The 15,538-nt window shown below is 43.3% G+C and overlaps 1 protein-coding gene across 2 annotated transcripts in view; it reads left to right on the top strand.

The window, feature by feature from the left end:
* The first annotated feature begins 797 nt into the window (after positions 1 to 797).
* Positions 798 to 15,538, top strand: part of LOC117300694 (non-classical arabinogalactan protein 31-like) — a 44,950-nt gene continuing 30,209 nt past the window's right edge. For both annotated transcript variants that reach the window (XM_033784432.1, XM_033784431.1), the window contains exon 1: positions 798 to 898. The gene's annotated coding sequence lies outside the window, so the exon portion shown is untranslated. The remainder of the gene's footprint in view (positions 899 to 15,538) is intronic.

Here is a 15,538-nt window from a genome sequence, read left to right as displayed (position 1 = left end):
AGAAAAGCGGATTTTATGTTTTTTATATGTTTTACTTTTTTTCACGAAAAGTGGCCATGGGCTGGATGGAGGATGGTGATTCAAAACAGCTATCAGAAGAAACGTGTACCCATGTTTTCCGTGGGGGACCGAATCTCTGCTGCCACACCGACGTATTGTTGTCTTATGGGATCAGGGGAGGGAGGGAGGACTAGACTCCCTTGGGTGCACAGACTCTACCATATGCTACAGAGGAATCTAGGTGTATCATTCAAAACGAAACACAGAAGAAAAAAAACACCCCATAATTATTGCGATGTGCTATGTGTGTACCTTTTGTCGCAGCACTTTTGTTTAGTGCACTCTAAAAAATATATTAGTAAAAACAACACTAATTAGTCATATGAGACATGTTTTGACTAACTTAGATTAACAATCATGTCTCCCTACGACAGTACTAATTAGTGTTGTTTTGACTAACATATTATTTTTAGAGTGTGGTGCCCCGGAGATCCCCCCCCCCGCCCCCCATATTATGGCAAACGGTGTACAAACTTCTTCTGATAGCGCCCTCTTTTGAATCATTGGAGGACCGAATCTCCGGCGGACAGAATTCCTGGGACAAAATCACCACTGCTGCTAGTGCTGTACTGGGACAGATTTTTCGTGCAGCTCAAACCCAAAGTGAATTGCGCCCCCTACAATTGCATAAACGGGTTACATTATAAAGCGTCGATTATCGACCTGAAATAATAAAACCAAAGATAGTAATAGAAGAGCGCCGTATCGTCGTAGCTCAAAAACACATACAGTAGCACACTTCGTCAATTTGGTGCAGTACGGTGTACGTGCATTTTTCGGGCTCAAGCACTCCGTCTTTGATTGCCAAGAATTTGAGGAAATTTCTCCAATTAAAAAGGTAATTATTCTTTAGAAGTATACGTATTGACTATTGTGAACAGTTGTTTAAATAATAGATATAACTGAACCTTCTTCTTGTGTTTAAAACGGTAGTTTCTGTCGGTTTCGATTTGTGTTTCATTTTTTGAAGACGGCACTGTTTTGGGAAGTTGTGTGCAAGTTTGTGCATGTGAACTCAATGTCGCTTATGACTTCTCTGTCCTTACTCTATGGTATGACCATGTTAACTGTCCCCTGAGGAGTAATCTGATGTAGGACAAATAACGGGACCGTGGCCTCTGCAGTGAAAGTTGCTTGATTCTCCTCCATGGAAACATAATTTCATTGTGTTTTGTTAAGGGGGGGCAGGGGGGGGGGGGGGGGCGGCGCCCCCCCCCCGCTCAGAACCCTTGCCCCCCCCCATATGAAATCAGAGAAAAGTATATTCTTATAGGCCTAATATATAAATCGTTTAAGGCTGCATAAAATGCTGCCGTAAAAAGGAAAACTTTTATTCATATATCAGTAGGCCCTATGTGGACTATAACATGAAAAATGCATGGAAACGCGCGCGCGATCGTATTGGCGGTAAATGTTTGTTGTGGTTTTGCGGTTACAGAGATTGCAGGGTGTGACAAAGCTCTGTTAAATATGTGGTGGTCTGAACGCAGACCAATAGCTTAGCCAACAACTTAGTCAGCTCATGGAGGTAGAAATTTCTACCTCCATTGTCAGATGCACTACAGAGAAATTTACTACAGCAAAATGGCCAGCGAAAAAGGTTGCTTAGACCATTTCTTCTCCTTTGACGAAAGCGGTGCAATTGAGAGGTAGGCCTATTTTAAATATCCATTTCATAACTAAAATGTGATTATTAAACGCCCACAATTTCAATCCTGTATTTTTTTTTGATGGCTTATGTATACACTTGTTACAATAAGGCCAAGTAAAAAAAAGAAACACGTTTAGTGTCTGGGTTTCTCAAAAAAAGGAAGGAGGGGCTTTTTATTTTCTATTTCAAGATGGCCGCCATGAATGTCAAATATCAATCGTTTTTTCCTGCTGCTGAAATACACAAAACATTAATGAAACAGTTTGGTCAAGGCATTCAGACAAGACATTCAGATTTTTTTTTTGCTGAGATCATTTAAAATAACCCTTTAAAAAAAAAAAGAAAAAAAAAAATGTGCATAAAAAAAACCTAAGAAAAAAAAGGAGGTGTCCTGTAAAAAGGAAGCGGGCGGGGACGCTAAACATTTCTATTTTTCTATTTTTACTTGGCCTAATATTATTATGTTTTGGGTATTTACACACCCACAGAGCCTATTTGAGAATGCCGTGTACAACTCTGAATTGGTACTTGGTGATCACAGTTGGTAATTTAATCCTTTTATACAGTCGAAAAGTTTTATCTTATACAAAATGACAAGTTCTCTAAGATTTTGTTGTTTTCGTTTTGGTACATAATAACTCAAAACGAATTGTTAGCATAAAAACTTACTTGGTAACGAGCAATGGAGAGCTGTTGATGGTATGTGAGAAACGGCTCCCTCTGAAGTAACATAGTTTTTAACACACAAAGTAATGCAACAAGAGTGTTTTTTCTTTCATTATTCTCTTGCAAATTCAATGACCATTTGAGAATCTATTTCACAGATTTGTTATTTTATGCTTGTTTGAATACACCAAGTGAGTATACTGGTTTTTGACAATTACCAAGGTGTCGAGCTAGGATTAATCCTAGCGTTTCGTGAAATCGGCTGCAGTACCTTTAAATTTGAATTGCTAAATGTTCACCTCTGTATGTCTACTGCAACTATTGAAGGCCCCCTGATCTTGCTGATGAGAAGATTCCAGCCCAGACAGTCTGACGCCTTCATGACACTGACAATGGTATTGCGCTGTTGGTTATCATGGGTGCCTGGTTGCTTCTAATTAGGGCCTACGAATACATGATATTTGATACGGATGGTACTGGTAGGCTATTCTAGACACAAACCCCAGGGAGTGTGTACTGATTGGAATTGGCGGGATGCATACAAAATTCATTGTAGTTTTACCCATACACTGATGTCACATGTGTGTCCACTGTATACTCTTTTCTGAATTCTGCGAAAAGAAATCACATATTACTCGGGTGTGATTCGAACCCACGACCTTTGCAATTCTAAAGCAGTGCAGACAAATATTGTTGAGCGCGATTGGAATTTATACTTCTTCCGAAATTTGAAGTCACAAAATTGCAATCAGGAAGAGAAGCTGTGCTCAACTGATGCAAAATCCTTGCATCAAAAACAAGGTTGTTTCGTCGACATCCGTTTCGCACTTGCAGGAAGTATGAAGTGGACTTTAGTGTACTGGGCTGAATGTCATGGCTCTGACTGAGTAGTTACGATGTAGCCCTTGCCAATAATTCACACAATTCTTCTTGAGTCCAACTAAACCTGTCCACACTGACACTGTGAATACATGTATGATTCATCCAACCTCTATAAAGGGTTTTTGAGAAAGTGGTAAACTAATGTCAAGAAAATAATTTATGTCTGAAAATTGTTTTAGCATACATCGTATCAATTGGGTGGCATGGTTGGTCTGTGCGTAAAGCGCTCGCCATTCACCAAGGTGAATCCGGTTCGATTCCCGGCCAGGGCCATATGTGAGGTGAGTTGTGCGTTGGTTCTCTGCTGTGCCTCAAAGGTTATCCAGACCACCCGGTTTTTCTCCCTCGGGGAAAAAATCAAACACTTTCGATCTTGGCTGTGCTCCATGGTCATAATCGGTTGATGTGGCTGGTAGCCAAAGGCGCCCTTGCATGGCCTGCTTCTCGAACATGTTGTACCTGTAGCCGCGTCCTTTGCAATTCAGCTCTTAGCCGCGAGTAAGGATGATTAGCCCCCTAAAGTGTTATTATTTATATTAAACGATTCTCCTCTCCTGAAAACATTGCTCGGTGATTTTCACTTTTTTCTAAAACTTTCTGACCACAATGAAGCTGAAACCTCTTCATGTAAATTACATTACATACATGGTGTACATCTCCATTAATAGCAGTGAGTGAGTAGGGATTCATGTCATGGCCAAAAATCAGGGCCCAATTTCACAGCACTGCTTAACGGTAAGCAAATTTGCGTGCTTACTGTAGCAGAAAAATTTGCTTAAGCCTTAGCGTATTTAACAGGTTAGCAGAAAAATTGGGCGGCCATATTGCGTGTTTACCGCAGATTTGCATTGTGACGTCATTTGTTTTTGTGTGGTAAGCACCGGAAGGTTAGCATGCCTTTTCGTGTGCTTACGGTTAGCAGCGCTATGAAATAGAGATTGCAAAGTAAGCACAAAATCGGGCGCTAAGCAGCGCTATGAAATTGGGCCCTGATCTACATCTACAAAAGATATCAAAACCCTCAGCTTTAGTCCTGGCAGTTCATGTACATTGTAGGTCGTGGTACATGTATATGGCTGATGATTGCTGTCAGATAAGCATGTACTATCATACCATATGGTACTGTCTGAATGCGGAGTACCGTAAGATTAAAATAAATCAATGTGACACACACCTATTTTTTTTTTTATTTTTTGTATATCAAAAAAAAAATTCTTTGTCTGACTCTGAGATCATTACAATTAATCCTTTTTGGTTAAAAAACATGTATTAAAATTGTGTATTTTGTATATATATATTTTTTTTGGGGGGGGGGCTCAAATACCAAATGTTACTTTAACAACACTTTATATTGAATTGTCAGCCATTTGGTGTGCTATCAGATGCCTGCTTGTATGAATTTCACATCATGCCCATTCCAGGAACTACATTACAGGAAACACCTGCATCAGTGACCTTAAATTCCTTGTTCTAGTTTGTTAAGGAAAACAAAATACAGTCCCCATCATTGTGTGGTAACCCAGAAACCCAAATAATGCAGTATTCACTTCCCTATGACTGTACATTATCCATGAATGTATCACATGAATGTTACGATACAATGTGTGTTCGCATTTTGACATGGCTCCTCGATAGATCTGTAATTTAGAGGGTGAGTGTGACATGCAGAGCGGAATTAAAGATACATCATACCTTTAGACAACAAAAACTACATACTTGAAGTTGTATTGTCATGTTCTCGGAACTACATTACAAGGGCAAATAATAATAATAATAAAAAGATATATGTAAAGCGCAAAATTGCCAAAAAGGCCTCAAAGCGCTAGATACAAGGTAAAAATTTCCAAAATACAACATTACAATACAGAGGGTTTCCGAAGAAAACAACTTAAAAAGACAATTACAAAAAAAGCTATGAGGCAGTTTAAGAAAAAACCCAAATCTGGACCAGCCAGTGAAAAATTAGAAACAACTCTACAAAAACAGTTAAAAAGGAAACAAAATACAATTAATTAAAATAATATTGCCTAAAAAGGTATTTTTGGACACAAGTACTTTCCCCAAAATAAAAGGCTGTAACGTAAGCAATAAAATGGCTGCTGACAAAGATCTGGCATTACTGTTACTGTTAGTGTTACACTGTAGTTGCTTGAATTACTGTTTCCAATTCTCATTCCCATGCAGAATCAAACCTTCATATGATGACTAATGAATGGTAGAAAACTGATCAATCCTTTACACTCAGTTGTCTTGAAACATAATTTTGCTCATTATCTTATTTTCACCCAATCTCCAGTAACTTTTCGTTACGCCCTTTCATGCACTTGACATTGCAAGAAATCCAATAAAATGATAATGATGTGTATATTTGGTTTGCGGTAACACCATGTGTGTATCTACTTGCCAGGTAGAGTTGTTCTTAGGGAACTGTCTTGCTTTATTCTACTGCCGTGGAGTAGATAATCGGAGGTTCGGAAGACTTCTCAGTTCTGAAAAGAACTGTCCTGCTTTTTAACTATTACCAGGGCGGATGGTATAGAAATTAGACTGGACTACTACTTTAGCTTATAGGATCGAAAGCAAGACAGTTCCCTAAGAACAACTCTACCTGGCAAGTAGATACACACATGGTGTTACCGCAAACCAAATATACATTGATACCTCACCATGCAATGCCTCAAATCCTAGATAATGATGTGGTTTAATACAGTACAGATTGCCATACACTGTAGCACGACATGTAGGATCAATCAGTCCTGATACTTCACAGGGGCAGCGAAGGCAATTACCTCCATGCCCCCTGGTCATTGCCATGGTGTTAGGGTGCCCTTTACTAGTTAGAGAAAATCCCTGGTCATTGCCGTGGTGCCCTTTAAATGCTCCAATACAAATTTACAATGTCCTCATCTATAGGGTGCCCGTTACTAGTTAGAGAAAATGCCTGGGTGCTCTTGTCCTTTCAAATTAAAAATAAAGCATGTATCAGGCCTGCGTTCTTCTTCCATGCCCACGACCATTTGCAAGGAGTCCAACAAAATGATTATGATGTGGGTGATAATCCAGATTGCTATAGTGCTACATCTGAGGTAGAATTATAGAATAACGAAGGCTTGACACTTCATTGATGCAATGATTGCCTCTGTAGACCATTTGCATTGACATCATCATGCTGCCATCTTAAAGGCACTGGACACCTTTGGTAATGCCAAAGACCAGTATGTACATGTGGTGTGTCCCAATGCATATATGTATAACCTGTGAAATCTGTGAAAACTTGTACTTTGGTCACCGTAAATGCAATAAAATAATGAAAGATAAACACCCTTGTTGCACAAATGTTTGTGCTTTCAGGTGCCTAATAAAAGGCTTCAAGGCAATAATGTCTGCTATTATTTGAGTGAGAAAATACCTCTTTAAAAAAAAGTAACATCAGACGGAGCCATTTCTCACAATGTTTTATAACTATCAATAGCTCTCAGTCTCTCGTTACCGAGTAAATTTTTATGCAAACAACTATTTTTGAGTAATTTACCAATAGTGTCTCAGTGCTTTTAAAGGTAAAATGATAATGCAATTAGAAAAGGCACACAGTGTGCAATGTTGTTTCGACCTCTAGCTGAGGGCACATTAGAAAACGCACATCTATTATATGCACTATTTGCACCGCTGTGGGCGTTGAGGGCGACTGACTCTTTGTCAGTCGCGATTCTGGTGTCCACCGGATGGACGTTTTGGGCGGAAGGTCCCAAAGTTTTAAAAAGATTTATTCCTCGTGCCCGAATTACCATTGGGAAATCTGGAGTGGACGGCAATGGTGAAACCACTGGGTGGGTGTCGATGGCTTAGGACCAAGGTAGTATCTATAGTATATGCTTTCGGGAAGGAAAGGTAAACTTTCTTATTTTCGACTATTTAGACCCATGTGAGGGAACATGTGTTTCACTTGCCGGGCACAATGGCGGCCAGTCCTTTTGCGCTTGGGTGCATTTGTATGGGACATAATGGCACCCTTTGTAAAATCGTTGAGAGGTTAACAATGGCACGTTTCTTGGTGGTATCAAGGGTCCATGGTGGTCGGTGGATTGCTTGCGGGCCCATGGGTGTCGCATGAGTGGGTACATGAGTGTAAGTGCAAGTGCCAGCGCGCACACAGACATACAAGATTGATTTTATCGGGGTAGAGAGTACCATAGAGGATGGTGGTGTGTTGAGATAACTCTATGAACCATTGAGGGTCGTGCTAGTTAGTTAAAAAATTCCGTGCTTGGCGCCAGGTTTTGTTCTTTGCCGTAGCTTGTTGGGGTTAAACTGCAGAGCTTTTGAGATCCGAAATATTCGGCGCTTCGGATCGGTACCCTAGATAATGGTCCGGAGTTCAGTGCTCCAATGGGGAGAGCCCCCCTTTTATTTGGTTAGCTTTGCATCCATGTTTTAGATAAACCCGGAAAAATTTGTAATTTAAATGGGAGTGCCTATCCTTGGTGAGCCTTGCATAAGGCATGGGTAGTGCCCCATAGTAATGAACATGGTAAGTGGGTGTTTTAAATTGGTAGTGCCCATTTTGTTTAGCTTTACATCGGGGAGTGCCCCAAGTAATGAACCCGAAACAATGGCCGTTTTAAAAGGGGGGTGCCCATCTTTGGTTAGCTTTCCTTCGGGGAGTGCACCAAGTATAATTAACCCGGAAAAATCGGGTGTAAATATGGGGAGTGCCCATTTTTGTTTGCTTTATGCATGTATCGGGAAGTGCCCCAAGTATAAACCTAGAAAATGGGTGTTTTAAACGGGGAGTGCCCATCGTTGGTTAGCTTTACATCGGGGAGTGCCCCAAAGTTACGAACCCGAAAGAAAATAAAAAATGGGTAGGGCCCATCTCTGGTTAGCTTTAGATCCGGAAATACCCCGAGTATGAACCCAAAATGTGTGTGTTTTAAATGGGGAGTGACCATCTTTGGTTTAGCTTTCCTTCGGGGAACGCCCCAAGTAATGAACCCGAAAAATCGGGTGTTTTAAATGGGGAGTGTAGTGTTCACGTGATCACACTCGGTTATGCAAATGAGTTGACCTCGTGTAAGGTCACACGGAGGCAGAATGGAAAACTGAGGAACAGAGAATAAAGCACATGTTGATGCAAAGAATGAATTCGTATATTATTGCTTTTAATAGTGTTGATTTAATTTGTTAGTCTATTAAGACATTACAGGAGTGCCTATATTTGTTTAGTTTTATGTTCGGAAATGCCCCAAGTATGAACCCGGAAAATGGGTGTTTGAAATGGGGAGTGCCCATCTTCTTCGGGGAGTGCCCCAAGTATTGAACCCTGAAAATTGTGTGTCTTAAATGGGGAGTGCCCATCTTTGGTTAGCTTTCCTTTTGAGAGTGCCCCAAGGATTGAACCCGGAAAATTGGGTGTTTAAGATGGGAAGTGCCCATCCTTGGTTTTCCTTCGGGGAGTGCCCCAAGTATGAACACGGAAAATGGGTGTTTGAAACGGGGAGTGCCCATCTTCTTCGGGGAGTGCCCCAAGTTTTGAACCCGGAAAATCGTGTGTTTTAAATGGGGAGTGTCCATCTTTGATATGTTAATTTTTGGTTTTTACCCATATACACCGATGTGTGTAGCACTGTATACTCAGTACTTTCCCCGAGTCCTGTGAAAAAAAAAAAAAAAAAAAAAAAAAAAAAAAAAAAAAAAAAAAAATCACAGGCATTTTTACTCGGGTGGGATTCGAACCCACGACCCTTGCAATTCTAGAGCAATAAAAACAAAAAATTAATATTCTTTATCCCGATGCAAATTTAACATATTTGATATGCTTTCCTTCTGGGAGTGCCCCAAGGATTGAACCCGACAAATCGGTTATGTAATGGGGAGTGCCCATCTTTGGTTAGTTTTATTTCCGGAAGTGCCCCAAGTATACACCCGAAAAATGGGTGTTTTAAATGGGGAGTTCCCATCTTTGGTTAGCTCCTTCGGGGAGTGCCCCAAGTATTGAACCCGAAAAATCGGGTGTTTTTAATTGGGAGTGTCCATCTTTGTTTAGCTTTCTTTCGGGGAGTGCCCCAGTAATGAACCCAGAAAAATTTGTGTTTTAATTGGGGACGGAATAGCCCATCTTCTTGTTTTGCTTTTCATCGGGGAGAGCCCCAAGTAATAAACCCGGAAAAAAAAAAAAAAAAAAAAAAAAAAAAAAAAAAAAAAAAAACGGGTGTTTGAAATGGGGAGTGACCATCTTTGGTTTTTCGTCGGGGAGTGATCCCATTAATAATACTATAAAATAACAAAAAAAAAAAAAAAAAAAACCTTTGGATGGCGAGTGCCCCACTTGGGTAGGCCTTGCGTAATGAGGGATTGCCCTGAGTAATGAGCCCTGAAAATGGCTGTTTCTAAACGGGGAGTGCCCCTCTCTTTTGGTCTTGGCCGGCACTGGGGCGTCCCCCTTGCTTGGGCCTTGGAAGTTAGGGAAAAACGGGGAGTGCCCCCTTAGGTTTAGGCGTATTTTGGTTTAATCGGCCAATGGACGCTGGAAAATCTCTACAGGCAAAATGAGGTCTAGTATTTGGAGAGTGCCTACATCCAGAGATCATGATTTGAAGCTTTTAGACGTACAAAATAAGTTTATATACTTGTGTAGAGCCAGTAGGGGAGATGACCTTAGCTTTTATCCACACCGGGTCTTCGTCAGATGTATAAGCAAACACAAGCAACATAGCAGAAGGAGGGCAAAGAACTATGGGAAGGCTCAGAAAAAGCGGAAATTATACCCATTCAAAGTTGTTATCTACAGACATGGGGTGGCTACGATCCCTTAAGAGCAACGCAGTGAGGACAGAATGATGGTCAATGGAAGGGTGGATTACCGGCCAAAAAGGCTAGCTAGTAGGGGAGTAGGACTTTCGTATCTTATAAAGTTAGAAATAAAAGGAAAGGCAACGGGGAATGCCACACTTCCGGTTTTGGCGGGCAGCAGGGGAAGGCCCTAGGAAATGGACTTGGAGGTGTGCACTTTGAAAGTTTGGTGCCTCTGTTGGTTTGGCCTTTGGCCTTAGTTAGCCTTGGTAAGAGGGCGGTATTTATAGGTACGGCTCAGGGGGAGTACCCCCTCAGTTACCCCTTAGTATGAATGGCGTTGCGTTTATGCATTGAGTATGGTCTGAGAGAGTTCTAAATGGGGAGTGCCTTTATAGCGGTTTTGGCACCATAATATACGAAACTGGCCCGGTTAATGGGGTTCCTATAAGACTAGAGCTCAATAAAAGAAGCTTCTTAAAGGAGGTTTGGCAGATTGTTTGCACTGGTATCACGGTTGTAACGTAGCTTATGTCATGGCTCTACGATCGTAACGTTGCTTATGTTATGGCTCTACGATCGTAACGTAGCTTATGTTATGGCTCTCCTTCGTAAGTACGTCTCCGAGTTCGCTCCTCTATCACCCGAGGACATCAAAGAGAAGCAGTTGTATGTGCCGAGAGACACGGATGTCTGTTTCCGTTGCCGAAAAAGGGGTAAATTTTTATCGAGACTGCAAGGAAATACTCTAAGTTTTCTTGAGCCGGTTTTGCATGGTGGACTTTTAGTCAACGTACATCGGGGGAAGGGAGCCTCGGGATGATATTTGGGTTTTCTATGTGCATGTTCTAAAGTGGGGAATTATTATATATTCAGGTTTGTTCGAGGAATGCCTCGCCCCCCCACTTACTAAAAAAAAAAAAAAAAAAAAAAAAAAAAAAAAAAAAAAAAAAAAAAAAAAAAAAAAAAAAAAAAGTAAAATTGCACGTAGAACACTGAGTCGCTTGTAGTGTTGTGGTTTAGTGTGTCAAATAAAACAATTTGAGCGGTTGGCAGTTGGCGCTAAGAATGGCATTTCTATGTGAAATGTATTCATTATTTATTGTCTGAGTTTTGTTTCCTTTTTATATATTTTATAGATCGGTCGTTGGCCGTTGGAAATGTTTTACAAGCTGTGCTTTGAACGGTTTCTCTCTTGATTAAACCTAGGAGTATAGGCGGTTCTTGAAGATATTGGGAACCCATGTGTGGGAGCGCTCATCTTGCTACCCCTTTGACCATGTTGCAGCTCAGGCTGCAAGGCGGCGCAGAGGTTCGTGTTTCTGGGTAGATATATCATGAGTTGTTGCAGGGCCCCCTGATGGATCAGAGCCAAGTCCTGCTAAAGTTCTTTCAGGTGTTTGCCGGCCTAATTTTCAAGCCCTGCGGTTTCGAGACCCAGATTTATCTTGTAGCTGGAAGGTCTGCACGATCATCCCCAGGCGTGGAATGACATATTGACTGAGCGCCCTCACGCCGGCCAGCAGATAGGGCGATGGTTGCGTCAGGGCGTAGACCTGTTTGAGTTTTCCCAACCCTTTAGAGGGAAATACCGGGGTAGAACCTTTGACTCGGCTATCCTTCCACCCAGGTACTTTTCTAACGCCCCTGTTTGCAAGGAATTCACCCCTTTCATTAATGAGACAATTTCGAAGCGCCTTGTAGAAGGGTCAGTGGAGCTTTTGGGGCGGTAAAAAGCACGAAACCGCCGAGGTGTGTCAATGCGCTCACCATCGAACCACCCCAAAACAGACTAGTTTTGTCGATGAAGGGACCGAACATCTGGTGTAAGGATACACCTTTCAAATTAGTTCAATTGGGGGATACTGTGGAATCGATTAGTCGAGGTGGAAAGTTCTCGGGAATCGACGACGCTCAGGGATACAAACAAATCCTTCTAAATGAGGGGTCTAGGACCTTCTGTGGCTTCGAGTGGGCGGGATTCTATTTTGTTGACACTACTCTCCCGTTCGGTTTCAAAAACAGTGCCTACATATATTCCTCACTTGGGTTTTGTCTCTCAACCTGGTTAAAAAACAGGGGCATTCACACAGAAGTTTGGATCGTCGAACGGTTCATTGGAGAGTGTGCTGGAGAGGGGAAGTCTTGTTCCTAAAGGCAGAATGTTTGTTTTTGTTTGTTTGCAGGGCTCGATAAGCGACTCGAGTCAAAAGGCTGCTAGAGCGTTGTATGTAGTCTGTTACATGCAGTCACTTGGATACTTCATCAACCTGAAGAAGAGCCAATTGCAGCCGGTTTCATGGATGATGCATTTGGGTCTAGGTTTTTTTTTCTTCAGACTCCCTATCTTTCTGGATCACGGATAAGAAGAAGTGCTCATTCGCCCATGTTAGGGAGGACATGTTGAAAGCAGGTTCGGTGCTTCTGAAAAAGATGCAGCACTTTGTCGGAAAATGCCAAGCTTCATTTTAGTGTTCATTGCTACTTCCCTTTTGTCCGGGAGTGTTGCTCCTTTATGGTCGAGTTGGATGAGGTCACACCTGTTCATTTAACTCAACCGGTGCGCGATGAAGTGCTCTTTTGGCGTTTTGTCGGCACCAGCGACAGTAAGGTTGGCGTCGGATGCCTCTGATCATAAAAGGGGTGGGTATTTGTCGCTTCCCGGTCAAACGCCATCACCTTCGGCGTTTATTGGTCATCTAATGTGCAATTTATAACAGAAATCTGCTACAAAGAGGCACTGGCTTTGTATTTTGTTTTGCTGTCAGAAATATATACACTCTTGGACAGAAGAGTCGATGTGCAGGTAGATTCACAAAGTCTCTCCTTGAAGCTAATTTCGGCCTAAAGTTGGAGTGGGTCCCAAGTGGGGAGAACCAGGCAGATTTTCCATACAGGGAGCTTTCTAGAGCGGGCGCTCGTCTTACAGCGTCGATGTGGCACTTCCTGCAAAGGGAGCTCGGTGGAAGTTCGGGGTTTTCTGTGGGTCTCACGACACTGCTCTCCAATGTTCCGAAAGGAAGATTCCCAGTTCCAGGCTCGTCAGGGGTAAACGTGTTTGCACAGTCATGCCCTCAGGGTGAGCAGCTGTATGTTTTCCCTCCCTTTGTGCTCATTCCAGCTCTGATCAAGTTTTTCATCGAATGGGGAGTGTGTCGGTGACAATAGTAGTGCCGAAGCACCACCATCCAAGGTCCTGTTGGCCGCGTTTAGTGTATTGTGCGACACGGTCTTTGCGCCTAGAGCGGAACTCGGTCAGACGGGCATCCTGGTATTTCCGTCAAGGCGAGGATATGGAAAAACTCAGAAGGCCTTCGATTCGAGCTTTGGGCATGCGAGTGTCGTTTTCCTGCGGATGGTCGGATTTCGAGGGAGGTTTGTTTGCCGCTCAACACCCAGTGCTTCTAGTATCTGATTTGATGTTCAAGGGTATGAGGGGATTTGGTTGGCCAGCGTCGCTGGTTGCCAGGTTGAGGGTAAATGGCGGAGCAAGATCGGGAGTCTTGTGCAGCGTTTTGGCAGAGCCCTGTCGAGCAAAGAAGCCGGAGTTGGCGGTTCTAGACGGAGGTGTAAACGACATCAGCAAGGCTGGCGGTGCATGAGTAGAGGAGTTGCTGAGAGTTCTTGCCTCAGCGGGTAAACGTTTGTAAACCAAGTGTCAGGGGATAAAGTTTGTATTTTCTCTCCAATGATTGTATAACTCAGTCAGACCTAGTAGGTCAGGTTCATTTAACGGTTTGTGGGAGTATGAAATCACAGAGACGACTGCAAAGATGACTCAGGTCAGTTTTGGTCTTGCGTACCGGAGTGCACGTGGATTTAGATATTTAGCTCAGGTTCCTTTTACCCCAAACAGGTTTTGGTAACCGTACTGTTTTCTTTCCTTTCCTTGTCTCTCAAGCTCGACCGGGTCAAGGAGAGTCTTAAAGAGTTGGACGATCGTTTTGACAAGTTTGACATTCAATACGCAGAAAAGGAGTTTGATAAGCAGTTTGTCGACCTTTCTTTGGAGCAATCATAGCTCAGGCTATTTCACTGACGGCGAGGGCTCGATTCAGCGACCCTAGAGGGTGTGGCTAAGTTTTTAGCGGATCGAGACTCAAAGGGTCGAACACAGGTTCATGCCTTGGGTTGCGAAAATTTTGGAAAAAGTGGACCTTTTGGCTGTGGGTGTGAGCGACATCTTTCAGCCGGAACAGTCGATTCATACATTGGTCAGCTCAGGGCCTATTTCAACACAGGTGGAAAGACACTTCCTTGGCGGCAGAATTCACAATGGGGCAACCCTTGTATTTCCTTTCGAGTGCGGAAATATTTAAAGGCAACGAGGCTTGAGCAAGCCCGGGTGACGCCCAGACAAGCAGTCCCCATTTTCTCGGACAGGATCAGGTGGCTCGCAAACGAAATCAGGAAGTGAATAACAAAGCTTCAGGAGACCGACCATGTACACTTCGTGGGGCAGTTCATTTTGTACAAGGACTTGGCTTTCTCCTTGTGTCTATGGTTGGCAGGAGGTAGGTCGGAAGACCTAGGGTGAACGAAGACCAGTGAAATCACTAAGATTTATGGCAGAGATCTTCTTCTCAGCCACACTATTGGCCAAACTGTGCGGCAAGGTGGCTCATCTCTCGTTGTAATCCCCAATTAGATAGTGAAATGGACCCGGCAGGGGCTTTGGAAGGCGTGGTCAGGTTTGCACGGGATACGGACATCTACACCGGATCACAGGTCGTTGACTAACAAGCCGTTCACTGGAAACGGCCCCACGAATCGCCTCAAACTATACTTCTCAGCTTCGTCAGATCCGGGTGACCGCGTCTTAAGACCCTACGGTGGAAGGGCGGGAGTAGCAGCCACTCTGCGGTTGCAGGGAGCCACGGACCAGGAAGTGACGGATCACTGCGGATGGGTGACACAGTGAGCGTACAGACACCACACTTGGATAGATGGATAGAGTAACCAGGCGCCGCACCACGGTTCTTTTAATAAGGAAGGCCATTGAGGATGAAGGAAAGGAGCGGCCATCGCCAGCAGACCAGGCTGGGGAGTTCTATCAGCCCTAAACTCCGGCTTCAAGGCTGAGAAGGCTTTTAAATCTCCAGCAGGGCAAGCAGCGACGGTGTGAGAGTTGGATGAGAGATGGGGGGAAAGTGGGGGACAGTGGCGTGCGGATCCTGGGTGCGGGTGAGGAACCTTTTCTACCCAGTCCTCAATCCATGTAGAGACCGGAGCCCAGGACGAACACAGCGGTGCAAATAATTTACTATTTGCACCGCTGTGGGCGTTGAGGGCGACTGACTCTTTGTCAGTCGCGATTCTGGCTGGGCTAAGGTGAGGGCGTCAATAGCGGTGGGACTGTCCGGCGGACCCCTTTTTGTATTTGGGTTTTGGGTTTTGGGGAATTCTTTTTACCCCACCCACCCTACCCCTTTTCGCTCCCGGTTCTGGTTTCTACGTTTAGAACCTTTTCTACCCAGTCCTCAATCCATG

Source organism: Asterias rubens, chromosome 16 (assembly GCF_902459465.1).
Source record: "Asterias rubens chromosome 16, eAstRub1.3, whole genome shotgun sequence".
NCBI lineage: Eukaryota > Metazoa > Echinodermata > Asteroidea > Forcipulatida > Asteriidae > Asterias > Asterias rubens.
Note: the sequence above shows the minus strand (reverse complement) of the source record. Positions and strands in the feature narration are given on the sequence as shown.